Raw genomic sequence first — 22,645 nt, 5'->3', positions numbered from 1 at the left:
AGGAGTTGGAGCGTGAACCCAGGCACGCAGATAGGGGATGGTGGTGTCTCTAGTGGCCACGTAACAGCTACGGCAAGTGGCCAGCCCCAGGTTCTCTTAACCCAACCTTGTTGGCCCAGGCTTCGTCTTGGGCCTCTTCCCAGGCCTCCGTTCCCATTCTAAACACCTCTTCAGAAGTTCATGGGAGATGTGTGTTACGGAAACACTGCGTGAGTCTGAACTTTCGCACCACTGGGAGTTGCGTTTTCCATGCACTTCTGCAGTATGTGTGTTTGCTAAGTCTCTGCAGTGCGTCCCTAGAGGTGCTTGTAATGGCAGGCTGCTGGCCGGAAATGGCAGCTCACCAAAACGGGGTAATCTGAGGAAATATGAATGCAGGGGCTATATACGCAGGTGGGTGTAGGAGGTTGGGAAAGCACCAGGCGGCCATGTCCTGCGCTGTCCTAGGTCTCAAGGTGGTGGGGAGAGGGTGGTCAGTGGGACTGGGAGACGAGCAGGCTGTGTAAGAAGGCTGGGGGCTTGGGCAGAGTAGGAATAGTTGTTCTCCGCCACCGGGCCCACCCAGTCCCGCACATTCTCTCCCTGGGCCCTTGTGCCCACCATGCTGGCACTAGGTGTCACCAACTGTCCTGGCTTCAGTGTAGGCACCCCTCAGGGAAGCCTTGCAAAACCACCTCCCCCAACACACACATACCCACATACATATATGTACACACAGATATACATGCACGCAAATACATGTTCACATGCAGTTTCATGAGGAGCGATTCTGTGAAGGTGTGAGTTGGTAATGGTGGTTGTGTTGCATGGGGTTGAACCACCTCTGGGGATGTGTGTGTCTGTATGAGTTGCCTCAGTTGGAGTGCCATCTTCTTTTGTTTTTAAAGATGCAACTCTTTTTTTTTTTTTTAAGATTTATTTTATTTGAAAGGCAGAGTTAGAGACAGACAGAGAGAGGTCTTCCATCCTCTGGTTTACTCTCCAAATGGCTGCAATGGCTGGAGCTGAGCCAATCCAAAGCTAGGAGCCAGTAGCTTCTTCCTGGTCCCCCACACAGGTGTGGGGGCCCAAGGACTTGGGCCATCTTCTACTGCCTTCCCAGGCCATAGCAGGGAGCTGGATTGGAAGTGGAGCAGCCTGGACTTGAACTGGTGCTCATTTCTTGACTTTATCTAGCTTCCTGCTAATGCACCTGGGAGGCAGTGGGAGATACTTGGGTTCCTGCCATCCACATGGACAACCTGGATGAAGTTCCTGGCTCCTGACTTCAGCCTGGCTCAGCCCCGAGCCAATGGATGGAAGATCACTGTCTCCCTCTGTCACTCTGCTTTTCAAATAATAGTAAGTCTTAAAAAGAAACAAAACAGGATTCGTATCTGTTCACGGGGTGGATTCATGTAGCAGGAATACAACAAATAATATGATTAGTTGGCTGATGATAGTGTTATATTTTCAGAAATTGTGTTCATAGGAAAGTTGAATTTATGCTAAGTCTTGATGAATTTTAAAAGAATATTTGTAAAAAAAAAAATTTAAATAGGCAGAAGAACCGAATAGCACAATAAGCGAATAGCCTCCACAGAGACTCAAAGACTGCTAACATCATGCCACGTGTACTTTCTCTAGTTTGCTTTGTGCTTCTCTAGTTTGTTGCTGTGACATCTGGACCTGCCGCTCCCAAAACTTAGGCATCCATCTCCCAGGCAGGAGCATGGACGCCTACCCAGCCATGCGTTGATCATTCCTAATCCCCCAGGAATATGATGGATCTGTGTGAAGACATTGTCCCCTAGTCTTTTAAACCCTTTGCCCTCATCCAGGTTGCTGTCACGGTTCGTGTATACATTTGGTCATGTTTCTCCTCTCCATCTGGAATAGTCTCCCCTGCTCCATGCCCCCCTCCCACCATGACTTGGAGCTTTTAAAGGAAAAATAGTTGAAGGGCCAGCATGTAGTACAGTGGGGTTAAGCCATCTGGGGAGTGACCGGTGGATGGAAGACCTCTAACTCTGCCTTCATATGTGTGAAGCTCAATGTCAGGGTAAGCCTTTAGTGCAGCAGTTAACAAACCGCGTGGGTGGCAGAGGCCCAAGCACTTGGACCACTTTCTGCTGTTCTCCCAGGCACAGGAGCAGGGAGCTGGATCGAAAGTGGAGCAGGTGGGACTTGAACTGGTGCTCTGGTGGGAAGCTGGCATCACAGGCAGTGGCTGAACCCGCTATGCCACAAGGTGGGCTCCCTTATTTTGTAAATGAGTAAAAGAATTGTGGAGTGATGCTGTTTTTAAACAACTTCTCATTCAAGCAGTCCCTGAGCACTTGGGCTCTGCCTACTCGGTATTGTAAATAGCTCTCAGCAGGTGGCTGGAATCTCTTAAGTCCTTTTATGGGAGACTCCTGGTGTTTCAAGCTCGCTGTGCTCTGTTCCTGCCATTTGATTGCCAGTGACTTTTACTGTCTTGATTTCTCAGTGGTTCCCGTTCCACAGTGCTGTGGTTGGGCTCCCAGACTCATGCAGGAGTTTTGTTTTAATAAGATTTATCGGCCGGCGCTGCGGCTCACTAGGCTAATCCTCCGCCTAGCGGCGCTGGCACACTGGGTTCTAGTCCCAGTTGGGGCGCCGGATTCTGTCCCGGTTGCCCCTCTTCCAGGCCAGCTCTCTGCTGTGGCCCGGGAGTGCAGTGGAGGATGGCCCAGGTGCTTGGGCCCTGCACCCCAGGGGAGACCAGGAGAGGCACCTGGCTCCTGCCATCGGATCAGCGCGGTGCGCCGGCCGCAGCGCGCCGGCTGTAGCGGCCATTGGAGGGTGAACCAACAGAAAAAGGGAAAAAGGAAGACCTTTCTCTCTGTCTCTCTCTCTCTCACTGTCCACTCTGCCTGTCAAAAAAAAAAAAATAATAATAATAAGATTTATCTATTTCAGAAGTGGAGTGACAGCTTCCATTTGCTGGTTCACTCCCCAAGTGGCCACAGCAGCCAGCACCAGGCCAGGCCAAGAGTCAGGAGCTCCATCCAGACCTCCCCGGTGGGTGGCAGGGGCCCAAACCCGGGGCCATCTTCTGCTTTCCTTGTCGCATCAGCAGGGGGCTGGCTTGGAAGTGGAGCACGGGGATGCTACTCCCCCACCCCCCAAGTCTTAAGTTAAAGGCAGGAAGAGGGTGACAGCCTAGACTGTCTTTCTGGGAGGTGGGTCTGGTGGGAGGTGCGTGCCCTTGGAAGGGGCGGCTTTGTTACTGAGGCTGCGCTCCTTGCTCTGCCCACGCCGGCCACTGCCAGCCCGCGTCCTCACCGGACCTCAAATCACTGGACTTGAACCTCCGAAACCATGAGCCAAACATACGTTCCTTCGGTCCGTCAGCCTCTGTGGGCACTGAAGAGCTAACACAAGCGGTGAAGACGACCTGAATTCGCGCCTTGGCTTTGGCACTGGTTCTGGGAGTTCATTTTCTGCTCTGGGAACTGCAGGACGGTGGGCAGCGGCGTGGCTCGCCGTCGTCTGGACAGCCCGGCGGGCGGCTCCGGTCCTAGCCGGCTTCCTCTTTTGCAGAAAAGCCAGCAGTGAGGGGCGGAGCGGACGCATCTCCTGGGGGTGCCAGTCCCGGCTGACAGAAATCTGTCTCCATACACGTAGACATGCTTCATTTTCTTGAACTCAAGCTCCGAGTTGGAGGACTGTCAGGAAGAACTCAGCCCTTTGCAGCTACTTTCGGTTTCTAAATTGCGTAGTTCGTTTTTTTTTTTTTTTTTGCTGCTAATTTTAGCCAGCAGCTTCTCTGGTCCGCCGGCCGCGCCCCTTGTCCTGTGGCTGTGCGCGCACACTTCCACCAGGTGGCGCTCGCCCCACGCGGCGCGGCCGCAGTCGCTGCGTCAGAACCGCCCCCGGCGCCGCGGTGGGACCGAAGCGGAGATCACGGGTGGCTGCCGGGCCGCTCGGGTGTGCAGCACGAACGGCAGCGCGTGCGTGGCTCCGTCTACACTGAGGAAAATAATCGCCTCTGCTCCGACGTCAGTGTGGCTCCGTCTACACTGAGGAAAATAATCGCCTCAGCTCACACGTCAGCGTGGCTCCGTCTACACTGAGGAGAATAATCGCCTCAGCTCACACGTCAGCGTGGCTCCGTCTACACTGAGGAGAAGGATCGCCTCAGCTCCGACGTCAGCTTTAGAAAGTTGTTTAAAGCACTTTGGAGAATCCTGTTTCTTCTTTTTTTCCTGTGTATATTTCCTAACCACGTGACAGGCACAATTTATTATTATTACTAATGTGTAATGTATTTGAGAGGCAGAAATGCAGAGGGAGCAGGACAACGCGACAGAGATCCCGTTTCCGTCTGCTGGTCCGCTTCTGGAATGCCCACAACGGCCAGGGCTGAGCCAGATCTCCATCCGGGTCTCCCGCACCGGGGACAGGGGCCCCAGCACTTGCTCCCTTTCCTGCTGTGTCCCAGGGTGTGCGTGAGCAGGAAGCTGGAGTCAGAGCGGCGCTGGGACTCGCACCAGGCATTGTGGCGCGGGATGTGGGGTCCCGAGTGGCGTCCTAACTGCTGTGCCGAGTGCCAACCCCAGTTTTGGCCCTTAATCAGCACGTCCTCTTCTGCAGCTAACTCCAGTTTGTCAGGAGGAAGCGCACTTGCCTCCTTCTCTTTCTCCTCCTCCTCCTCCTCCTCCTCCTCCTCCCAGGCGACACCATCATGGGCCACTGGCCAGGGCACAGTGTGACTGCAGCTCTGGGATGTCACAGATGCTGCGACCCCAGTTCCGAACCCTCCCAGAAGCCTGGATTTCTGTCCAGACCATTTGGAGATTGGGTCGTTGTTAAACGACTGGGGCCGAAGGGTTTCCCGCGCTGCCTCCACGGCGTGCCCATTGATCTGGCTGTGAATGCCGCCATGTTCTGCTGCTTGCCCAGGCGCATTAGCAGGGAGCCGGAAGGAAAACGGAGCGGCCAGGACTCGAACCAGCATCCATATGGGATGCTGGCACTGCAGGCTTTGGTTGGTTGGGACCCTCCTTTTTCTTTGCTAAAAAGAAAAGAACCTTTTATTTATGTGAAAGGCGGAATGACACACACACCGAGAGGGAGACACACACAGACCTATCTGGTGGTTCACTCCCCAGACGCCCGCACCAGCTAGGGCTGGGCCAGGATGAAGCCAGGAGCCAGGACCTCCATCTGGGTGTCCCATGTGGGGGATAAGGACTTGGGTCCTTGAGCCGTCCTTCGCTGTTTCCCAGGGTGCACACCAGCAGGGAGCTGGGTCGGATGCAGAGGCGCCAGGACGTGCACCAGCACTGCGATGTGGGACGCAGGTGTCCCAGGCTGCAGCTCAACTGGCTGAGCCACAACGCAGGCCCTCGCCTATCCGTGTAGTGCGTGTTTTACCATGACATCTACAGAAACTTAAGTCACGGGAGGGGAGCCTGCTGGGTGGTGAGAGATCATTAAGGTTTGGACAGACGTGTGTGCGTCCCTGGGAACTCCGGGAAGACCCTGCCCTGGGAACTCGGGAGGGGCGGAGCCGTGGTGTGTGTGTCAGCCTGGGGTGTCCTCCCCGGCCAGGGCTGTTATTAGGTGGAAAAGAAGCAAAAACAGACGCAGAAGCGCCTGCCAGTTACCTCGGGACTTTTACTGTCTTCCTTTGGGCACCCACAAGTCCCAGCAGTCCCTAGAGAGGGGGAGGAGGGGCATCTTTGCTTTCAAGAGCTGCGCAGTCTTGGGAAACAGCAAGAAATGCCAAGACAGAACAAGTGCAAGATGCACTGCGTTAGGGGAGGCATCCGACTTACTGAGCATTTTGGGCAGGCACTGGCCTTCAAAAGCATGTTAGCTTAGGGCTGGCAGTGTGCCAGCAGCAGGTTGTCGCTGCCTGGAACGCGGCATCCCGTGTCCCGGCACGAGCTTGAGATCCGGCTACTCTGCTTCCAGTTCAGCTCCCTGCTAATGCCCCTGGGAAGGCAGCAGAAGACGGCCCAAGTATGTGGGCACTTGTGCCGACACGGGAGATTCCGATAGATCTCCCGGCTCCTGGCTTCAGCCTGGCCCAGCCCTGGCTGTTGTGGCCTTTGGGGAGTGAGCCAGCATATGGAAGATCTCTCTCTCTCTCTCTCTCTCTCTCTCTCTCTCTCTCTCTCTCTCGTCCTGCCTTTCAAGGGGGGAGAGAGAAGAGAGTGAGCCAAATTCTGTGCAGTTTGCTTGTTGGTCAAAGAACAAAACTGAGCAGAGCACAGGTAAGGGTGGGGGCGGAGTCCCCTGAGAAGAAAGGGATACAGCTCTCCAGCTCCACCCAGAGATGCAAATCACTTACCCTGGGAAAACTGTCTTGGACCAGAGAAAACTCACCCTAACTGCATGCTGCAGTTACAAGGGTGCTCCGTGGAGGGTAGTCTGAATTGTAAGGGACAGCCTCTGGCCACCCCGACTTCTGCTGCCTTGCATGCGTATGGCAGGAGCCACCCTAAGTATGAGGGGCCTCCCATGACAGGTATATCCTTCAGCACAGACCTGCTGTAGTTCCCTTACTTGAGTCTAGTGGAAGCTGTGGTGAAGGTTCTTCTTGCAATGCTGTTATCTGTATCACAGTGTCAGTCAGGACTTTCCAGACCAGGTAGTGTGCGTCTGAGGGTGTGTGTGTGTGTGTGTGTGTGTTGGAGACTAGAACTGTGTTTGTCATGTGGTTAAATACACTGTAAGATCACACGTTGGGCCTGGTTGTCTTAAATGTGGTAAATGCCTGGGTGTTTTGGTGTGACCTGGTTTCTGACTTCTATGGAATCTGTATTTGTGCTGACCAACTTTCCCCACAGTATTAGTTAGAATGTTCTGGAGAAGGTACCTTCCATAGCCAGTGTGTGCTTTCAGGCCACAGCATGGAGCTCCTGTGTTAGCATCCACGTCTCCTGCTCCGTGCCAATGCACCTGGCAGGCAGCGAGGACGGCCCAAGGACTGTGATGTGCGTTCATCCCGCATCGTCACAGGCATTCTTTAGCATAAGGGACTGCTCTGTTTTGTTTTGCTTTGCTGTAGCTGCCGGGCAGTGGAGAGTAAAGTGACCCATTTGGTGCCTTCACCTTGGAGTGGCCAAGGAGGCCACAGGTTTTTGCCACTGTTGCTTCTTCCTCCATCAGTGCAAACGTCAATGGGGTGAAAAAGGCAAATCGTGTCTTACCGAGTCTGACCACCATTTCATTTTAGTCAAGTGTGTGTTTATTAACATACTTATGAACGTATTTGGATTTAAGTCTACTATCATACTGTTTTATCTTATGTGCCACCTGTTGGGTGTTCTTTCCTCACTTTCCTTGACTCTATTATTATTATTATTTTTTTTTTTTTGACAGGCAGAGTGGACAGTGAGAGAGAGAGAGAAAGAGAGAAAGGTCTTCCTTTTTCCCTTTTTCTGTTGGTTCACCCCCCAATGGCTGCTGTGGCTGGCATACCGTGCTGATCCGAAGCCAGGAGCCAGGTGCTTCTCCTGGTCTCCCATGCGGATGTAGGGCCCAAGCACTTGGGCCATCCTCCACTGTACTCCCGGGCCACAGCAAAGAGCTGGCCTGGAAGAGGAGCAACCGGACAGAATCCGGCGCCCCGACCGGGACTAGAACCTGGGGTGCCGGTGCTGCAGGCAAAGGATTAGCGTATTGAGCCGTGGCACCGGCCGGACTCTATTATTTTTTAAAGAAAAAATTTATTTATTTGAAAGGCACAGATATGAAGGCACAGAGTGAGAGAGAGAGAGAAAGAGAAACCAGGAACTCCTTCTGGGACTCCTGCACAGTTGGGAGGGGCCCATGTACTCAGGGCATCTTTTGCTGCTTTTCCAGGCTCATTAGTGTGGAGCTGGATTGAAAGTGGAGCAGGGGCCGGTGCTGTGGCTTAGCGGGTGAAGCTGCCACCTGCAGTGCTGGCATCCCATGTGGGCGCCAGTTCGAATCCCAGCTGCTCCACTTCCAATCTGGCTCTCTGCTGTGGCCTAGGAAAGCAGTAGAAGATGGCCTAAGTTCTTGGGCCCCTGCACCCGCATGGGAAGACGCAGAGGAAGCTCCTGACTCCTGGCTTCAGATCAGCGCAGCTCTGGCCATTGCAGCCAATTGGGGAATGAACCAGTGGATGGAAGACCTCTGTCTCTCTCTCTGTCTCTCTGTCTCTCTCTGCCTCTCCTCTCTCTGTGTAACTCTGGCTTTCAAATTTTTAAAATAAATATTTTAAAAAAAGGAAGTGGAGCAGCTGGGACACAAACCAGTGCCCATGTGGGATGCCAGTATTTCAAGTGGTAGCGTAACCTGCGGCACCACAGCAATGGCCCCTCTTGCCTTCTTAATTACTTGTTGTTACCCACCTCTCACTGCTCAGCTTGTCATTCACTCTTTCTCTACTCTTCGGATAGTTACCCACGAGGTTATAGCAAGAATCCTCAATTAATTAAAATTTTAATATAAATTAAGTACTTTTACCACTTCCTAAATTATGTGAGAAAATAACATTTTTATTCCATTTGTCTTCCTCTTGTCTTTAAAACATTTTTGATTTTGACCAGAAAATTTAACCTTCAGAAAGTTGTTGTGTTAATACAATGGATATCTGCACCCTATACACAGGTTCACCAATTGTTGACATTTCTTGTTCTTTGTAGTACTCTTTTGTTTTGTTTTTAAAGAATGTATTTGCTTTTAAAATTGAAAGGCAGAGAGTGAGAACATTTCCGTCTCCTGGTTCACTACTCAAATACCTACTTTGACTGGGGCTGGGCCTGGGCTGAAGCCAGGATCTGGGAACTCAGTCCAGTTCTCCATGGGTGGCAGGGACCCAAGTACCTGAGCCATCACTGCTGCCTCCGAGGGTGTGTGTTAGGAGGAAGCTGGAATTGGGAGTGGGGCCAGGATTCAGGCCCAGGCGCTCCAATATGGGATGCAGGCATCCCAGGTAGGGTTTTAACCTCTGGATCAAATGCCTGTTCACTTTTTTTTTTTTTTTTAGGATTTTTTTATTTATTTATTTGAGAGGCAGAGTTAGAGACACACAGAGAGGAAAAGACAGAAAGAAAGGGCTTCCATCTGCTGATTCACTCCCCAAGTGGCCACAATGGCTGGGCCTAGGCCTAGGCCTATCTGAAGCCAGGAGCCAGGAGCTTCTGGGTCTCCCACGTGGGTGCAGGGGCTCAAGTGCTTGGAACATCCTCCACTGTTCTCCCAAGCTGAAGCAGAAGCAGGGAGCTGGGGCTAAAGTGGTACCATGGGTGGTGGCTTTACCTTCTATGCCACGGCGCTGGCCCCTACCTTGTTGCTTTTTAACATGAAGGGGCAAGCTGGTGATTACATAGCTCCTAAGACAAACCAGATAATTCAAGTGAGGAAACAAATCCTCCTTGGAAGCCTGATTGTTATCAGAGTTGCCATGACCTCAGGCAGACAGCAAAGCTGCTGCCTAGGTGGCTGGCTCCTCCCTTGATCCCTGTGCTTGCACCTGTGCCCTCAGTCCTTGGGAAAATCACCGGATCCTTCTTTTTCTTGGCTATACACCTTTTGAAAGATCACTGTGTCATTTACATTCAGAATAAAGCGTATGATGCATCTGCAGTACCTTTTATGCTTTCTGAAGTAAGTAAAATGAGGATACCTAATGACTGCTATGGTAGTTGTCACACACACACACACACACACACACCCTCCATGGGAGCACTGCTTAGTCTTAGCAGTGCCCCCTGCACACTTTAGCAATCTAGCAAGAACTTAGGAGAACACCTGCTCTCAGGGGACTGCTGGCTCACTGAGGGGGCTGGGCAGATCCTATGGTGAGGTTTCTACTCCAGCTGTGCTGACCCTGTCAGGGTTTTACAATGCCCCTGTTGACCTGAAGGAGGTAGTGCACCTTGAGAGAGTGAGTAGATTACCAGCTTCTGTCAGTAGGCTTAAGTTCTGGCTTTTTACAGCCTGTGCCATAGAGTTGTTGCTGTTGTTGTTTTTTAAGATTTATTTATTTGAAAGGCAGAGCTATAGAGAGGCAGAGGCAGAGAAAAAGAGAGAGAGGGAGAGAGGTCTTCCATCCGCTGGTTCACACCCAGATGGCTGCAATGGCTGCAGCTGAGCCAATCTGAAGCCAGGAGCCAGGAGCTTCTTCTGGGTCCCCCACACGGGTGCAGGGGCCCAAGAACTTGAGCCATCATCTACCAGGCCATAGCAGGAAGCTGGATCAGAAGTGGAGTAGGCGGGACTTCAACCAGTGCCTGTATGGGATGTTGGCATTGCAGGCGGTGGCTTTACCTGCCATGCCACAGCGCCAGGCCTGCCATAGATCTTTTAAAGCCCTGTGAGAGTGTGATAACCATTAGCTGGAGTAGAAAAGATTCAACTGGAAGGTGTTTCAGTTCTCATGAGCACATTCTGCCCTGGGGTGTACACACACAATTGGTAGCTTTTCTCAGTGGTGGAGCAAGAATTTGGTCCCTTCAGTTACAAGTAACTGAGTTTTTCAGACACAGTGAGAGGAGTGTGAATGCCTGGGAAGGGTGGTAATTGCACAGTACTCCCTTTCCTCACGTGGATGGCCCTGTGATTGTGTGTTGAAAACTCAACAGGAAACTCTGAACATATTGGTTGTCATTCTTTTTCACCTGTGTACATAATACACGTTATACCTTCCGCAAGATGATTTTGCAGTGTTTTGGACTGAAAATGAAGTTATTTTGGTAATGTTCTTCCAAAATCAGTGAATTTCTCTTTTTTTTTTTTTTTTAAAGATTTATTTATTTATTTGAAAGGCAGAGTTATAGAGAGGCAGAGAGAGAGAGAGAGAGGTCTTCCATCCACTGGTTCACTCCCCAAATGGCTATAACGGTGGAGCTGGGCCTATCCAAAGCCAGGAGGCAGGAAGTTCTTTCAGTCTCCCACATGGGTGCAGGGGCCCCGAGTGCTTGGGCTATCCACTACTGCTTTCCCAGGCCATAGCAGAGAGCTGGGTCGGGCAGAGCAGCTGGGACTCGAACCAGTGCCCATATGGGATGGCTTTACCTGTTACGCCGCAGCGCCGGCCCCCAATCACTCGTTAAAACTTCCAGTACTATATTGAATAAGAGTAGTGAAAGTGGACATCCTTATCTTGATCCAGATCAGAGAGGAAATGCTTTCAGCTTTTCCCCATTCAGTATGATATTTGCTGTTGGTTTGTGATATATATTCTTTATACTTTAGAGGTATGTTCCTTCTATACCTAATTTGTGGAGAGTTTGTCACAAAGTATGTTGAATCAACTGCTTTCTCTGCATCTATTGAGACTGCCATATGGCTTTTGTTCTTCATTCAATTCCTGTGATTTATGACGTTTATTGATCTGCAAATGTTAACCCATCCTTGCTTGCATTTATGGGATGTATCCTACTTGATCGTGATGTATGATCTTTTTATGTGGTTTTGAATTTGATTTGCTAGTTGAGAGTCTTTGCATCTATGGTCATTAAGGATATAGGTCTATAGTTTCCTTTTTGTGTTGTGTCTAGTTTTGCTACCAAAATGATGCCAGTGTCAGAAAGAGTTTGGCAAAGTTCCATCCTGTTTAATATTTTGGAATACTTTGAAAAGTATTGGAGTTATTTTCTCTTTGGATGTTTTGTAGAATTCACTAGTAAAACCATTAGGTCCTGCACTTAGCCTTGATAGAAGACTTTTGATGACTGCTTCAACTGCGTTGCTTGTTATGGGTCTGTTTATGTTGTCTATCCTCTTGAGTTAACCTTGGTAGGTTGTATGAATCTAGGAATTTATACATTTCTTCTAGGTTTTCCAGTTTATTTGCATATAGTTATTTATAGAGTTTCTTATGGTCTTTGTATTTCAGTGGTGTCGGTTGTAATGTATCCTTTTTCATCTCTAATTTTATTTATTTGACTTTTTTCTCTTTTTCCCCTCTTTAGTCTGGCTAGAGTTTTATCTTCTCAAAAAATGCAACTTTTTGTTTTGTTGATGTTTTGTATTGTTTTTTAGTTTCAATTTCATTTATTTCTGCTCTTATTTTTATTATTTCTGGTCTGGTGACTCTGGGTTTGGTTTGGTTTGTTCTTGTTTTTCTAAGTCTTCAAGATGCATATTAGATCTTTTTCTTTTTAAAGATTTTATTTATTTATTTATCTGAGAGGCAGAGTTACAGACAGAGAGATGGAGACACAGAGAAAGGTCTTTCATCCGCTGATTCACTCCCCATTTGGCTGCAACAGCCAGAGCTGAGCTGATCAGTGGCTTGGAGCCAGAAGCTAGGGTGTCTCCCATGCAGGTGCAGGGGGCCATCTTTTACTGCTTTCCCAGGCCATTGCAGAGAGCTGGATTGGAGGAGGACATGAATTGGTGCCCATAAGGGCTGGGCCCACTACTCCACAGTTCTGGCTTACTATACCACTACATCAGAGTGCTGGTCCCCATTAGATCTTTTTTTTTTTTTTTTTTTTTTAAGATTTACTTATTTTGATTGCAAGTCAGACGTTAGAGTTACTCAGAGAGAGAAGGAGAGGCAGAGAGAGAGAGAGGTCTTTCATCCGCTAGTTCACTGTCCAGATGGCTGCAACTGCTGGAGCTGTGCCGATCCGAAGCCAGGAGCCAGGAGCTTCCTCTGGGTCTCCCACATGGGTGCAGGGGCCCAAGAACTTGGGCCATCTTCTACTGCTTTCCCAGGCCATAGCAGAGAGCTGGATCGGAAAAGGAGCAGCCGGGACTAGAACCGGCGCCCATATGGGATGCCGGCGCTTCAGGCCAGGACTTTAAGCCTCTGTGCCACAGCATCGGCCCCATGGAGCAGATTTTTTTTTTTTTTTTTTAATAGGCTGCTTCTAGCATTAGCCCCCAGCAACTTCGGCAGATCTTGTAGAGGGTGTGAGCATGGCTCTGGGGCTGATGCTCAAAGCCCCCACAGGTGCAGGATGCAGGGGATCTGTCCTTTGCCCCACGCGTTGCCCTAACTCTGACTCCGATGCTGGTAGGAGCAGAATAGAGGCGTGCTGCCTGGCTTTTTGTTGTCAAGTATGGCGCTCTTGTGGGTGGCTTCCCTCTTCCCTGTCCGGCAGTTGCTTAGACCCCAGTCAGCTCTCCAGGCTGAAGTAACAGTGAGTGGGTGACTGTGGAATTCCCTCTCACTAATAGTGCAAGTGGCAGGGTGAGGCACGGGGCAGTCTTTCCTACCTTGACGTGGTAAGATGGCGGCTCACAGCTGACTGCAGGGGTGTCTCTAGCTATTGCTTTTTTTTTTTTTTTCATTTATATGTCTTAAACTTATATGCAGTCAGTGAAATGTGATGTCTTCTCTTGTGTTTAAGAATAGAAAGTCCTGGGGCCGGCACTGTGGCATAGCGGGTAAAGCTGCCGCCTGCAGTGCTGGCATCCCATATGGGCGGGCGCTGGTTCGAGTCCCAGCTGCTCCACTTCCGATCCAGCTCTCTGCTCTGGCCTGGGAAAGTAGAAGAAGATGGGCCAAGTGCTTGGGCCCCTGCACCCATGCGGGAAACCTGGACTGAAGCTCCTGGCTCCTGTCTTTGGATCAGCACCGCTCTGGCCATTGTGACCAGCTGGGAAGTGAACCAGCAGATGGAAGACCTCTCTCTCTCTCTCTCTGCCTCTTAAATAAATAAAAAAACTCTCTCTCTTAAAAAAAAAAAAAGAATAGAAAGTCCTTTTCTATTCAAAGAGAAGACAAATATTTCTGGAGAGTTTTTGGTTTAGTTTTATATTTGGATCTTTAAGTCACCTGCAATTACTTATTTAGTGTCTCGTATCATCAGATAGCTAATCAGTTTTTACGATATTAGATAGACATTGAAAAGAACAATTTCTCTGTTTCCTATTGATTAATAAGTATTGTATTGTTTCAAAATCTAGTAAGTGGGGTTGGCATTGTGGTGCAGCCGGTGGAGATGCCACCTGTGATACTGGCATCCCACATGAATACTGGGTCGAGTCTCAGCTGCTCTGTTTCCCATCCAGCTCCCTGCTAATACACCTGGGAGGGCAGCAAAAGACTACCCAAGTTCTCAGGACCCTGCTACCCATGTGGGAGACCTGGATGGAATTCCAGGCTCCTGATTGCAGCCTGGCTCAGACCTGGCTGTTGCAGCCAACTGGGAAGTGAACCAAGAGATGGCAAATTACTCTCTCTCTCTGTCCTTCAAGTGAATAAAATACATTTTAGGAAAAAAAAATCTAGTGACTGTTTTTGTGCTCTCTGCTTCATTGAAAGGCTTTTCTTGCGTGTTACCCTGTTTTAATTGCATTGGTTTTACAATGCTTTAGTAACTGAAAAGATGATTTACTGGTATGACCTTAAGAAGTGGGGCCACGTGATGTCTCAATGCCACAGGGTTTTCCAGAATGCCATCAAATGCCATTTACAGATGTTTAAGGATTAAGTGGCCTTCACAGAGAAATATAAATTAATGCAGGATTTTATCCAGATCAGGGGGTCTGTGGAGCTGGTAGAAAAACACTTTAACCTTCCAAAAGCCAAAGAAATAAAAATCCTATACAGTATTCCAGCAGTCTGGATGAGATGCAGAGAGAGATCTTCCATCTACTGTTTCTCTCTTCAAATGCTCACAACAGCCAGGAATGGGCTAGGCTGAAGCTGGGAGCAGAGCTTGATCTGGTCTTCCATGTGACTGACAGGGACCCAAGTACTTGAACCATCCCCCTGTTGCCTTCCAAGGTGTGCATTAGCAAGTGGAGCCAGAACATGAACCAGGCAGTTTGATATGGGATGCAGGTCTCCCAAGTGGCGTCTTAACTCCACTGTACTGTAATGCCCACCCCATATGGTCATACTGAGCAGAGAGATTTAGACACACAGTGTATACAGGTCTGATCAACTCAGAAACTGAGGCTACGTGGTACAGTTTATTTAAACTTAGCTCCATCTGGTGAGAATTGCTTAAAATCACATAATCTATTTCCAAATATCCTCTGAAGTGGTGAAATTTTAAAAAAAGTTTTAGAAACTACCATAGGTGACAGTAAAAAGTTTTTATTTGAGAGAGAGACAGACAGACAGAAACAGAGAGTGTGCTACCTTCTACTGATTCACTCCGTAAACGCTTGCATGAGTAGCGACGACTTGACTGCTTGAGCTGTTGCTTCTGCCTCCCCAGGTTTGCATTAGTGGGAGGCTGGGACCAGGGGAGGTGCTGTGGCAGCAACCCATGAGCTCCAGGACCTGGGTATCCCGACCACTAGACCACAACACCCACTCTGAACTGGCCAAAACTTTTTTTTAAAAAAAGATTTATTTTATTTATTAGAAATACAAGGTTACAGGGAGAGGTAGAGCCAGAGAGAGAGAGAGAGAGAAAGAGAAGTCCTCCATCTGATGGTTTATCCCCCAGATGATCACAAAGGCCAGAGCTGAGTTGATCAAAGCCAAGAACCAGAAGCTTCCTCCAGGTCTCCCACGTGGGTGCAGGGGCCCAAGGACTTGGGCCATCTTCCACTGCTTTCCCTGGCCATAGCAGAGAGCTGGATTGGGAGTGGAGCAGCTGGGACATGAACCGGCGTCCATATGGGATGCTGGCGCTGCAGCATGGGGCTTTAACCTGCTGTGCCAGAGACTGGCCCCTGGTAAAAACTTTTGAGAGCAATTTAAAAATTTTTCAAAGATTTATTTACTTTGGCCGGTGCCGCGGCTCACTAGGCTAATCCTCCGCCTAGCAGCGCCGGCACACCGGGTTCTAGTCCTGGTTGGGGCGCCGAATTCTGTCCTGGTTGCCCCTCTTCCAGGCCAGCTCTCTGCTGTGGCCAGGGAGTGCAGTGGAGGATGGCCCAGGTGCTTGGGCCCTGCACCCCATGGGAGACCAGGAAAAGCACCTGGCTCCTGGCTCCTGCCATCGGATCAGCGCGATGCACTGGCCGCGGCGGCCATTGGAGGGTGAACCAACGGCAAAAAGGAAGACCTTTCTCTCTGTCTCTCTCTCTCTCACTGTCCACTCTGCCTGTCAAAAAATAAAATAAAATAAAATAAAATAAAAAGATTTATTTACTTGAAAGAACTATATGTAGAGAGTTGGGCTGGTTAATTCCCTAGATGACTGCAACAGCTGGGGCTGGGCCAGGCTGAAACTGGGAGCCCAGAATTCCATCCAGGTCTCCCATGCAGATAGTAGGGACCCAAGTACTTAAACCATCATATGCTGCTCACAGGATGCACACCAGCAAGAAGGCGTATCAGAAGTGGAGGTAGGACTTGATTCCAGGCACTCCAGATATGGGATTCAGGTGTCCCATGCCCATCCCACTGCATCACAACGTCCCCCCAAGAATTTGTACTTCTTAAAAATTAAAAATTGCTTAAAAATAGGGTGGGGGTGGCACTGGGGCTCAGCAGGTAAAGCTGCCACCTGTGATGCTGGCATCCCATATGTCTCTCTCCTCTCTCTGCCACTTTGTCTTTTGAATAATAAAAACAGATAAGTAAACTTTTAAAGAAAACAAAACTACAAATTATTGAATGTTGTTCTTTGTAGAATTTAGATGATAGACTAAAGGATCTTTTGTTATAGGTGCTATTTCAGAGGCTAATTTACGATGAACAATAACCCAAAGACACATAATAAATGAGCTGTGTCTCGACACTGTAACTGCAGCTTCTCAGAGAAGCCGTAAAGCGGAACTTCAGAGCGAAATCGCTGTATGGGAAGTGGGGGTGGGGCACAGGAAGAGGGGGGCAGTGAGGACACTCCAGAGCTCAGCTGGAAGCAGAGCTTGGTCACAGCCCGTGACCTGCTCGCTCTTGCGTGTGCGCTCTCTCATCTGTGCGGCAGCTCGTGCATCCTTATTCTTGCAGTCGGGGAGCAGCCTCAGAGAGTTAGGTGGTGCACCCTGTATGGTGGACACTGCTGGGTGCGGCTTCCCCCTCCGGGACCGAGGGACTGCCTGATGACCGATGCACCCCAGCTGTGCTGCTCTCCTGGCCCCAACACTGGGCTTTCTTCTCCCCAGGGTCAGTGCATGTGCAGTGGCTTCCTCCTGTGGCTCGCAGGACTTGCCACTGTCCCCCAGTTGGGAGCTCCTGCAGTGGCCATCCCAGCTACAGAGCTCCCTGAGGCAGCCAGGTGGCACACTGGGACAGGTGCTGGGCTGGATGGCATCCACTGTGAGGGCAAGTGTGGCCTCTCAGCTCTGGGGAAATGAAGTAAATAGAAGGAAGTTTGGAGTCGGATGGCTGTTGCTTGGGAGAAATACGATGCAAGGTTGAGGTGTGGGATCACCCAGCTAAGGGGACTTGTGAGGCCCCGGGGGTCCTCCTGGCTGTGTCCTCTCCCGAAGCTGGGAGCTGGCAAAGCTGAGCTGTTACACATCACGCAGGCAGCCAAGTTCTGGAGAACACTGAGTTCTCTCCTCCAGCTGGTTCTGTGGTTCCAGCTCAGGGTCCTGGTTTGGAAGGAGCAAGACTAAGAGACTTTGGATGGCGACATCTGGGTCCTCGCTCTATCAGCCGCTTGCACTGACCCTCCTGGCTCGCGGGGTGACTGCTGCTCCCTGGTGCAGGCTGGGGCCTCCTGTGTGCTTGCTTATCCTACAAAGGATCTGCACTGCAGGGAAACCCATGCACTGCTGTGGATGCCTCCCGATCCCCCCATCCCTCGGCTGGGGTCACGGGTCCAGGCACAGAGGGAGTTCAGGGATGAGCTCCAGCAGGCACGGTGGGCCCGGGTCAGTCCGTGCCGCCAGGAGCTCGCCGTGCCGAGTGTGGCTGGGTCTGGAGACTGCTGACTCGCAGAGGACAGAAACGGGAGAAGGGGCAGAGTGTCCTTGTGAGAATGTTCTTCCGTGGTGCAGGACTCACACCTCAGCGAGAACCCAGGACATGGCCCTGGGACTCTGCAAGGTTTCCTCTTAGAGGATTGGAAAAAGCACCGGCCACCTCCAGCGAAGTGGTGCAGGAGGAAGTGCCACGGCCAAGGGTGAAGGGAGGAGTCCGTGTGCAGAGAAGGGGCAGAGAGGGCTGCAAACGCCACACCACAGTCAGCGTCAGGGGGGCGCCGTAGGAGGCCCAGAGGCTGTGCTGGTGGCCGGGTCACCGGGAAGCTCTGTGGTGGCTGCGAGAGGCCTCAGGGGCTGGGGTGATGGCAGGAGGCGCTGATGCAGAGCTGGACTCCTGTTGGCGGTGACTTGCTCGCAGTGGAGGCCAGGTGGGCCCCGTCATGGGCATGAGCAGCCGAGATCTCGGGGCTGTGGGCATGCAAGGACTGGGTGTCTGGCTCAGGGGTCACTGCATCAGCTCAGCAAGGTCTCATGTTTCTCTGGGCAAGTTCTCTGTTTTTATTTGAAATGTATCGCACAACCGCCTGTTTTCTGTTACCGAGACCGCGTTTTATCCATGCCCACGTCTGCACAGGAGGCTGTTTGCAACAGGGATGCTGAGAGCCACTAAGCCCCTGTGCCTCCGGTGTGGAGTTCATCACCACTTCCCCCCGGAGTGCTGCACACTCTGGATTCTGGAGGCTCCCGGTGCAGCAGGTGCTAGTGTGGGATTGTGCTGGTCAGACGGGGAGGAGCCCCTGTGGACAAGGCCGCAGCCCACCTGTATCCTTCACTGTTCCCAGCAACCAGGAAGTCCCCGTCCTCTGAAGTCAGCTCCCGCAGGCTTCCTGGGGTCCCCACCCCCATCCTCATCTGCCTCTGCCTCTCACGCTCTCAGCTGAGCGGCTGTCCTCTTGATCGCTTTCCCCTCTGTTCTCTCACCCGAAGGCCAACAGTCTTGCCCCCTTTAGGGTCAGAAGGACCCAGTCTCTGGCACCGTCTTCTCTTGTTGGGGTTGGATGGAGGCTTTCCCTCCTTGTCCACGTTCCTGTTCTTTCTGTTCCTTCCTTCTTGATATTTGTGTAAAGACACAGAAAGAATCTGGCTAGTTGTGTACATGTAACATTGCATGTAATTGTTTTCCATACAATTTTTTTTTTTTCAAATTTCATTTTACTTGAAAGTCATAGAGACAGATCAAGATTTTCTATCTGCTGGTTCACTCCCCAAACGGCCACAACAGCTGAGGCTGCACCAAGTGAAATCTAGGGCCGTAGAACTCCGTCCAGGTCTCCACATGAGCAGCAGGGACTCGACCACTTAGCCTTCACTGCTGCCTCCCAGGGTGCACGTTAGCAGGAAGCTGGAATCAGGAGCAGAGGCAGGACTTGAATCCAGGCGCTCTGATGTGGAATGTTGTATCCCAAGTGGCGACTTCACCGCTACACCAAACACGTGTTCCTGGTTAGTCTATTAATACTGGATATGACTGTCACTCTTTAGACTCTGACGTGTAAGTAGTACAGCTTCGAAAGTGATCACTATGGGCCTGGCACTGTGGCATAGTGGGTAAAGCTGCCACCTGTGATTTTGGCATCCCATATGGCCACTGGCCCGAGTCCCAGCTGCTCCATTTCTGTTCTAGCTCTCTGCCAATGTACCTGAGAAAGCAGCTTAACCCATTGCACCACAATGTCGCCCTCATGTGGAGTCTTACATGCTGTGCCAAATGCCCACTGCCCCCTGATTTTTTTTTTTTTTTTTTTTTTTGACAGGCAGAGTTAGACAATCAGAGAGAGAAAGAGAGACAGAGAGAAAGGTCTTCCTTCTGTTGGTTCCCCCCAACAAATGGTCGCTATGGCTGGTGCGCTGTGCCGATCTGAAGCCAGGAGCCAGGTGCTTCCTCCTGGTCTCCCATGGGGTGCAGGGCCCAAGCACTTGGGCCATCCTCCACTGCACTCCCTGGCCACAGCAGAGAGCTGGCCTGGAAGAGGGGCAACTGGGACAGAATCCGGCGCCCCAGCTGGGACTAGAACCCGGTGTGCTGGCGCCGCAGGCAGAGGATTAGCCTAGTGAGCTGTGGTGCCGGCCCCCTATCTGATTTTAAAATAACCCAAGCTTATTTTTGCTTTAAGCCCCCTTGGAGTTGTAATCCTGAAATACTCTCACTCAGATATGCATGAAGCAGATCTATATAGAGGAGGAGTTGAGAAGAAAAGAAGAACCAAAAATGAATTTTGTTTTAGACTGTTGGCTGGATCCACCTATATGCACACATGAGAGATCCAGGTGGAGTTCTGGCTCCTGGCTTCTGCCCACCATGGACTATTGCAGCCTTTTGGGTGGTGAACCAGTGGCTGTAAGATCTCTGTTCTCTGTCTCCCTCTCTCTCTGTCAATCTGACTTTAAAATAAACGTCTTTTAAAAAACTGTCACCACTCCTTCTTTCCTCTTTCTACACATGTTTACTGAATGCCAGTTATGTTCTGGGGAAATTACTGGATTCTGGACAACATATTTTTAGCTCTCCAGATACAAAGAGGAAACACAGTCAGAGAAATTTTTGAGCAAATTGTTCAAAACGTCTACGTAACTGTCATCTATTTCCACTTGAACTCTGAACCCTTGTGAAATGTGCCAATATTGTGTTGTGATAGTACTAGGCAATAAGCAATTTGTAAAGCATTTGCCCAATTTTAACAAGCCCTACTAATTTGCCTTTTTCTATTATCCATGTAGCAATCAAAGCAGTTCCTTAATTTAACATATGATGTTGAAAATAATTTTGCAATGTTTCTTATTAAGTTAATTTTCAGATTGCCCTGATGGTCCTGTCATCACACAGGAATGATGAAATTCTGCTTTACCTTTTATTCATGAATCTGGGCTGTGTTTTTCCATCTGAGTCATTAAGTGCTCACAGTCACTTCAGCGACTGGGTACTGTATCCGATCTGCGAATTACGCAGTAACCAACTCCTCTAAATGAACGACAACTCCGAATTAAGCTCACAAGCAGCTTTTTTTCCATTGGTGCAAGTCTAAAACAAGCTAAGCTTCATGGTGCACTTCAGCCAAAGAGATTAGCCAGAACATAGATGTCCTTAGCAAGAAATGTGTTCTAGAACCATGATGGAGTGTCCAGGAATGAGGGAAAGATGAAATTATACAGTCCAGACCCAAACTGTCTAATCCACAATTTATTTTTATTTCTCTGAAATGCAGAGCAACAGAGGGAGAGAGAGAGAGAGAGAGAGAGAGAGAGAGATTGAGAGAGCGAGAGAGCGAGAGAGAAATGGCTGCAATAGCTAGGACTGGAGCCAGTCCAAATTCAGGAGGCAGGAACTCCATCTGGGTCTCCTATGCAGTGGCAGGGACCCAACTATTCGAGTCATCACTACTGCCTTCCTGGGTGCATGTTATCAGGAAGCTGGATTGGAAGTGAAGTAGGGACTTGAACCCTGGCACTCTGATATGGGAATGAGGGCATCCCAATGGGCATTCTTTTTTTTCTTTCTTTTATTTTTATTTATTTATTTTTTTTAATTTTTTTTTTTAACAGAGTGGACAGTGAGAGAGAGAGAGACAGAGAGAAAGGTCTTCCTTTTGCCGTTGGTTCACCCTCCAATGGCCGCCGCGGCCAGTGTGCTGCAGCCGGCGCACTGCGCTGATCCACTGGCAGGAGCCAGGTGCTTCTCCTGGTCTCCCATGGGGTGCAGGGCCCAAGCACTTGGGCCATCCTCCACTGCACTCCCGGGCCATAGCAGAGAGCTGGCCTGGAAGAGGGGCAACCAGGACAGAATCCAGTGCCCTGACCGGGCGGGACTAGAACCTGGTGTGCCAGCACTTCAAGGCAGAGGATTAGCCTAGTGAGCCACGGCACCGGCCCCCCAATGGGCATTCTAACTACTATGCCACAGGCCTGCACCAAACCCTCCTTGTTCAACAAAATGCTTAATAACAGCAACATTCTTCTGTGCCTGGTTTTCACTAAATAATCAGTTACTGAGAGAAGTGGCTGTAAAAACCAGCATATGAAGAATATCAGCAAAGAAAGTAGCTGCGGGTGCTGTGGCACAGCGGGTTAAAGCCCCAGCCTGCAGTGCCGGCATCCCATATGGCCGCCGGTTCTAGTCCTGGCTGCTCCACTTCCTGTTCAGCTCTCTGCTGTGGCCTGGGAAAGCAGTAGAAGATGGCCTGAGTCCTTGTACCCTTGCACCCACTTGGGACAACCGGAAGCAGCTCCCGGCTCCTGGCTTTGGATCAGCGCAGCTCCAGCCATTGTGGGCAATTGGGAGTGAACCAGCGGATGGAAGACCTCTCTCACTCTGCCTCTACCTCTCTCTGTAACTCTGTATTTCAAATAAATAAAATAAAAATCTAAAAAGAAAGAAAGTAATAGTGCCTGGAAAAATCTAACCCACTAAATTTTAAAAATTTTATGGACTTGAGAGGCACATATACACTGAGCAGGGGATAGAGAAACAGAGAGAGCTCTCATCTGCTGGTTCGCTCTCCAAATGCCCATTGTAGCAGAAGTCGGGAACTCAGTCCAGGTCTCAGGAACCCAGCTATTTGAACCATCACTGCTGCCTCCCAGTGCCTGCAGGAAGTGGGAGTCAGGCGTCAGAGCAAGGTATCAAACCCAGCTGTTCTGATGTGGCATGTGGGCATCTTAACCACTAAGTTAAATGCCAGTCCTTATCCTGCTGAATTTTGGTAAGTGTATGAGCTACAAATATGGTTATACTGCTAGGAAGTTCTGATAATAGCAACTATTAGTTTCGAAGGGATAAATATGAAAGAATCTCATGATATCTTCATTTGGGCTTTTTATTTTTTTAAGATTTTGTGTTATTGCCATGCAAATATTCTGACAATTTACA

Source organism: Oryctolagus cuniculus, chromosome 9 (assembly GCF_964237555.1).
Source record: "Oryctolagus cuniculus chromosome 9, mOryCun1.1, whole genome shotgun sequence".
Taxonomy (NCBI): Eukaryota; Metazoa; Chordata; class Mammalia; order Lagomorpha; family Leporidae; genus Oryctolagus; species Oryctolagus cuniculus.
This window is presented reverse-complemented; position numbering follows the sequence as displayed.